Here is a 7678-nt window from a genome sequence, read left to right as displayed (position 1 = left end):
TCAGAAGTACAAAGCTAAGGATTATCAGGGTCTCAACAAGCAGGTTGTATTTAAATAATCAAATAAAATCTAGAAATTGATGCAAAAAAAACCCCACTGAGATCTGAGATGAGATCTGTCCTTGTCCTCCTGATAAAAGATTTCCCCTTCATGGTTGCACGTCTCGCCGGATATCCGTTATATATTTGGGACTCCTGTAGGTCAATGTTGCCTTCTGACAGATGCAACTTACCCATGATGTAAGCAGTGATGTGCTGCCGTACCACCGCAAAGCCGGCTTTCACTAATAGCAGCCTGGATGGTCTTTGTTACTGCCTCTGTCAGACAGATAGCTAAAATAGTTAATATAGCACTGAGCTGATTTCTCTGAATGTCCCCAAAACATTAAAGCAGCCAACCCAGATAGCTGACCCAGTATGATTAAGTGGCAGCCCTTTGAAGTCTGAAACAAAGCAGGTGGTTCAGCGCTCTCATGATCACATGGTTGTGAAACGTGTCACTGACACATAAAAGCACCACAATCCATCAGATCACTGACTCAGAAATGCACTATTTGAAGAAGAGATGGCAGGAAACTGGAAAAACATCCAATCAAGGACACGCAGGCTGCTGGTGCCGCAGATAAAACATTTGCAAAGTGCAGCCAATTACAATAAAATTGTCAAAATGCTTCTTGAGAATCCGATAACCTGAAGCAACTTTGACAAGAACAGAGACGTTGGTGATCATCATTAGCTGTGGATGAGAGAGTTGGACGTATTCGCATAGATACAGTCACATAAGTGACATGAAACCGCGACATGTCACTGCTTTTTATCGTGATTCATGGCTCCACGTAGCAAGTAGTGGAGTTCATGTGAGTGAAAGCTGATAAATGTAGTTTAACAGTCATTTCTTACTATCTTTCAGCCCAGCTGGGAGTGGGAAGTATGCAGAAAGAAATATCCTGCCACCAACCAGGTCGACCCGACATGCAGTGACATTTCTGAGGAGGTGCACGCCAGGCTACAGGCTACCCTGCTACAGTGGATACACGTCATCGCTTCAAGTGTATGCTAGTGACGTGCTGTGCACTATCAATGGCCGCTGTACCGTGCACCAGAGAGTGCTGCAGCCCATGAGCCCTCGCCTGAAACCTCAGCCTCTTCTGCTGATTGTTGAATCTCCCAGAACGCTGGCAACTTTTCATACTCTGTGGCATCAAATCTTACATTTGTTGATATTCCCTTAAGAAAACAGTAAGAAACTGTGTATTTGCAGCATAGGCAGTACTCGAGTTGTAAAAAGAAATCAGGGGTGATGGTGGATTTTATCATATAATTTGTGCTGATTACAAATAATATAATATATTACAAATAATAGCACTGACCAAAACACCTGCACAAATACTGCAGGAATGACATAGCAGCAGTAAAATGCAGCCTTCTGTAAGCTTTAAATATCCACTGGGCTTACGTCAAATACATCAAAACACAACAATAAAAAACAGTTTTATGAACTTATCAATATGACTCTGTCCTTCACAGGATAAGTAAAATGGATCACTGCAAAAACTCAAAATCTTAACAAGAATATTTGTCTTATTTCTAGTTAAAATGTCTCATTTTAGTAAAACAAATCTCATTACACTTAAAACAAGACTCATCACTGGAAAAAACAACAATTTTCACCAGTTTCAAGTAGATTTTCACTTGAAATAAGTACAAAAATCTGCCAGTGGAACAAAATTTCTTTGCTTGTAATGAGAAGATAAATCTTGATTTCCCTACTTATTTCAAGTGAAAATTTACTTGAAACAGGTGAAAATAAGTTATTTTTCTGTTGTTATTTTTCTGGTGATGACTCTAAATGTTGAAATAGCAGTAATACCACATTCATTGATGAAATGACATAAGGGATGGAAAGGGGCGATGGTAGTTTTACTGGGGGGAAGATTTGGACCATTTTTATTTCAGGGGGGGTGATTTGGACCATTTTTTATTTCGGGGGGGGTGATTTGGACCATTTTTATTTCAGGGGGGATGATTTGGACCGTTTTTATTTCAGGGGGGGGTGATTTGGACCATTTTTATTTCAGGGGAGGATGCCACCCCCCCTCATCCCCCCTCAAATCGAGTACTGAGCATAGGCACACTTATATCTAAGTAAAGGGTTATTGTGTTACACTGATTATTTAAAAAGCTCTACACAGGTTGTAAATATGACAGTTTGAGGTTTCAGGATATATAGTTTGTCACATTTGATTACAAATGAACTGATGGCATTTAAAACAAAAACATTAGCAGGGTTTTAAAGGGAATTAAAACATAAAGGAGTTGAATTCTGTAAGCTAACGTACTGTTTTACTGTGCAAGAAGACATGGAAACTAAGTGCAGCACCAGTCTTGAAAGTTTTCCTTTGGTCCACCGGCTCTCATGACCAAAGTGGACTTTGGCTTGTTTTGACAGTTGGACTTTGGGATGTTGGACCAGCCACCTGAGTTGGATAAACAGGACTGTTCGTTGTCAGAATGTCCCCTCATCTGCAAAACAGAGCCTCAGGAATGAGGAAACACACGCCTGTTTTCTTGACACCCGTCTTCTTTATTAAACAGGTTTCTTGGGCTGAAGGGTCAGGCTTTTTATTTGACCCGGGATCTGCAGTACACAAGCTCATAACACTATCCACTTAGGTCTGTGTACTACTTCTCTTATTTGTTCAGTTGTAATGCAGCAATAACAATGGTGACCTGCTGTCAGTACTTCTATCAGAGGTCCTGGTGATCTAGTCGGTGTCATGGTCACATAAAACCCGAGTTAGGCTCAGCTTACTAGTTGAGTGTAGCATAACTAAGGTTTTAAGTGTCAAAAGTACCCGATGGAGACCCAAATCGTCCTGCCATCTTTATCCCTGTACATGATTAATCGTAATTAATCAAACATTGAGTTTTTGCAAAAGTCAAAAAGACAATTAAGTCTAAAAGGTTTAACACCTGCATACAAAGACTTCATTTACTATTTAAGCATCTGTGAGTTTCACAACTGTTGGAAACTGTGGTGTAACCTGATAAAGGAAATAAGCTTCAGATCTTATAATTAGATTTTATGACGCTTCATTTCAAAGCAAAACTACGGAAGCCCTCAAGGGTCATACATACATACGTTTGACTTCTTCTGTTTTCTCCTTATAACTAGATAGTTTTCTGAGGGGAAAACGGAGGAAATAAAATATGTATTTATAACACTTTATGGCTCCGTAGGCTTTGTTTTCTTGAGATCTCAAATTAATTATCTTGTTATCATTGGAAAACGGAGGGAAATTATCTCGTATCTCATCTATTTAGGGCTTCTGTACACAACAGGATTTAGGGGTTGTTAAAATTTCTTAGACTACAATTAGCCAACACGGAGCATTTTCGGGTCAGCAAGTACATTTATAACATAACTAACGGTATTATAATACAACCCTATATTGCACCATTTCCAGATAGTTGGAACAGCGTATAAAGTTTAAAAAAACTTTCAAAATAAAAGCACCACCTCTTCTTAGGTTCGATTCAGGACTCATGAGGAGACATAACACAAATTCAGTTCTCTTTCATAGCATTCGTTTCGTGTCCCACATTGGGGACGCCCTCGGCGTGACCTCATCAGAAGCTCCTATTACAGTACATTCTGCCCACCAGGATTGGCTGGAACTAAGCACGTCAGTGCCAGGGAGGGTGGAGACCCTCCCCTGTAAAGGGACCTAACACTGCGCTGCCTGTCATTCAAAAACCTCTTCTTGCTACGAGCAGAAGTTCCAATTTTTTCCCGTTTTGACTGTCTCTCCGTGGCCTAGCTTAACTGTCCACTGACACGAGCGAAAACTCGGTCACCGGGCGCTTTGTTCACGGCGTGCGCAGTTACTCGGGATTTAACCGCTATCTGTGGGAAGTAGCAATACTTCACCAGCTAGCCGAGTGGCAACGCTCACGGTAGCAATACCACACCGAGTAGAAATACTCGCGCTAGCCTCACCCAGCTACCGCAAAACAGAGTTGCAACACTCCCGCTGTGTAATCCGCCTGGAAGTCGCAACACTTTCAGTCGTGTCCACTATTCCCCAACCACACCAGGTTAACATTAGCAACCCACACAGCGTAGCTTCACAGCTAACGAACCCTGCTAGTGGCCATGGCTGACAATACTATTAATGCCCCCACTAAAGCAGAGGAGAAAACACAGGCGCGAGCCTGCCCTTGCGGGAATAAAATATCGAGCAGGGACACTCACCTGATGTGTGTGATGTGTCTCGGGCTTAAACACGCCTTAGCCACCTTTGAGTCCACGGAGAAGTGCATTCATTGTGAACGGCTCCCCCTCAAGGCACTTCGGCGTCGTCTAACCCGCCAGACGAACCTGTCCGGCAGCGACCCAGTTCTGGCTTCCACCTCGGAAGCTCCGGAGTTTATGGAGCTCGCTACCGTGTTGGTTCCCGAAACCGAAACAGGGCCGAGCTGGGGGAGTCAGCTCAGCTTCGTTGAGCCGCTCCACCAGGAATTAGACGGGCCCGGCCTCGCGGCCGGTCCGCTTGATTACCCGGTGGAAAGGGCGGACGACGACTCGGGCGGTGGGTCGGAACTCCTCATGACTGACGAGGATGAGGATGATGACTCTTCTCTGGGTTTGTTGGGCCGGTTTGCAAAACCCCAGCCTCCAACAGCACCTTCGTCAGCGGACGGCTCACCTTCCCCTGTAGGGGATTTGGACCTGCAGGATGTGTGCCAACGCGCCGCTGCTAAGCTCAATATCCAGTGGCCCGAGGTCCAAGCCGAGGTGACGCGGTCCCATTACGACGGGAAAAGGTTGCCCAAAGTAAAGAGAACAGGGAAACAACTCCTGCCAATCTTCCCCGAGTTGCTGGAGGAATTTGCTGTCTCTTGGCGTAACAAGCCTTACAGGGAGAAGCACCCTGTGACAGGCAGATCCATGCTGGACTGCGAGGGGATGGAGAGCCACAGCCTCCACAGCATCCCTCCGGTGGAGCCCGTGGTGGCGGCCCACCTCCACCCGAAAGCATCCCTGTCATTAGTGGGGCCCGCACTCCCGTCCAAAGCGGGCCGCTTTCAATCCAGCCTCAATGACAAGGTGTACAAGGCGGCTGCACTGTCGACCCGGGCTCTCAACGCCACTTCCCTCCTGGTGGCTTACCAGGCCGAGCTGGAGGAGGAGATGACAGCTTCACCTAACCCCACGTTATGGGAAGAAATGTGTGTCATCACCGACCACAATCACAAGGTGGCGATCCAAATGCAGGGCAGAGCCATGGGGCTGATGGTGTTGCAGGAGAGAGCCCGCTGGCTCAATCTCACCGCTCTGTCAGCCAAGGAGAAGGAAGACCTCCTCAACACCCCGTAATGCCCCAGGGCCTCTTCGGCACAGCGGTCACGTCGATGCAGAAGAGGTGTGAGGAAAGGAAGAGGGAGGATGAAGCCCTGAAGCTGTGTTTGCCGAGAAGGGCACCCACTGTCACTCCTCGTCAACCCTTTGCCCAGGCTGTGGCACGGCCGCCTCCCACCTTCAAAATCCCCAGGCTGCCCAAACCTCAGGCAGCTCCTCAGGCTCCACCGAGAGCACCAGCTCCAAAAGGCCCATCCCAGGATGGAACTTGGTTTGAACGACCACCTCCGACCTCCACTCACATGGTAAGGGGGAAGACGCGGCTGGCCTGATAGGCTCAGATGCGGCATGTAAGGCGGCCCTGTTCCCCCCTCTGGCTCCGCTCGTGTCAGCAGCTCGGTTTCCAAGGCCCTCCGCGGAGCTCAGTTCGGTTCAGTGTGTGGACGACGGGATGTTCGACCCGGCCCAGCGCCCCGTAAAGAGAAGCAGAGACAGTGTTCAGCGGGTAGAAACCCCCAGCAGTTGTTGAATATGTCTCACAAACACTCACACAAAACATTAAAATTGTACCAACTATCGCACCCAGGCATTGTGCCGAGGGCGCAGTTAAAAACAATGAAAAACTAAACTAAATAAAACCATTGTTGAACGACAATTTGGTCACACATTCCCCAGAGGGAGTGACCCCTCCCTCAGGTACAGACGGCTGTGCGGCGAACAGCACAGCACGCGCAAGCGCAGTTTCGAAAGAGTGGCGCTGCGCCTCGGTGCAATGAGGGGGAGCCCTTACCCCGTGTTTGACATACGAGCCCTCCAGAGTGACCGGTCAGCCTGCTGTCACTGAGAGCAGCGAGGTGGTTAACATTCACAAACTCAGAGTGGGTTATGAGAACATTAAACAGGGGATACAGGCTACAATTTGCAGTGTCACCCCCGCAATTCAGGGGAATAATCCAGTCTCAAGCCTTAGGCGAAGACGCTCTCTTTCTACACAAGGAGATTTATTCCCTGCTAGAGAAAAAGGCGATAAGAATAATTCCTCCCGAACACAATCGGAGCGGTTTTTATTCAAGATATTTCCTGGTCGCCAAGAAGGGGGGGTGCGGCATGCGTGCAATTCTAGATCTCAGAGATCTAAACAAGCATCTCAGGAAATACAAATTCAGGATGTTGACGCACGCGTCTCTGCTGCGTTTTCTGCGTCCGGGCGATTGGTTCACTTCAATCGACGTCAAGGACGCGTATTTTCACATCCCAATATATAGAAAATATCTCAGATTTGCTTTTCAGGGGACATGCTACGAATATCTAGTCCTCCCCTTCGGTCTCTCACTAAGCCCAAGAGTGTTTGTGAAATGCACAGAGGCAGCGGTGGGACCGCTCAGGAGGCGGGGTATCCGAGTAGCCACGTACATCGACGACTGACTTATTGCGGCATCCTCCCGCCAGAAAGCAGCAGATCACACAAGACTACTCACAGAACACTTGGTGAATCTGGGTTTCAAGATAAATCTAGAAAAGAGTGTTCTTCTCCCTTGTCAGAGCATCTCCTTTATAGGCCTGGTCATAGACTTTGTGTCTCTCAGGCTTTGCCAAAGGCTGTTGGGGCTGATTGTCTGGTGCAGCAGACAGTTTCTGTCCCTGAAAGCCACCCATGTGGCAGGGACACTGAACCGTGGAGCAGATCTCCTGTCCAGAGGAAATCCTCTTTATGCAGAATGGAGACTTCACCCAGACATAGTGATTCTGGCTTGGGAGTGTTATGGGTGGCCAGTCGTGGACCTCTTTGCGATGCAGAACACTCAATGTCCCCTATTTTTCTCACTTCAGGATCAGAGTGCACCGATGGGGGGGACGCGCTGGCTCACCAGTGGCCTCAGGCTCTGTTGTACGCGTTCCGCCCGATAGCGCTGATTTCTCCAACCCTAGCCAGGGTGAGGGAGGAGAGCCTGTCGATGATTCTCATAGCTCCCTACTGGCCGGCGAAGCACTGGCTAGCAGAGATAACCCAGCTCCTTTGTCAGGAGCCGTGGCCTCTGCCAATACGCAGGGACCTGCTGTCGCAGGCGCGTGGAGAAATATTTCATCCCCATCCAGAGAGGCTGGCCCTGTGGGCCTGGCCCGTGAGTGGCTCAATCTAGAGTCCGTCGGCCTCCCTACAGGTGTGATTGAGACTATCCAGTTTTTTGTGTCTTAGGCAAAGAATCTGGCGGGAAAGCCATTTTTCAGGCAGCGGCTTTCTCACTGGATTGTGGGAGCTATTGCTTTGGCTCATACCGCCAAGGGTTTGCAAGCACCAGAGGGTCTGCGTGCTCAT

Source organism: Cololabis saira, chromosome 20 (genome assembly GCF_033807715.1).
Source record: "Cololabis saira isolate AMF1-May2022 chromosome 20, fColSai1.1, whole genome shotgun sequence".
In the NCBI taxonomy this organism is placed as follows: Eukaryota; Metazoa; Chordata; class Actinopteri; order Beloniformes; family Belonidae; genus Cololabis; species Cololabis saira.
This window is presented reverse-complemented; position numbering follows the sequence as displayed.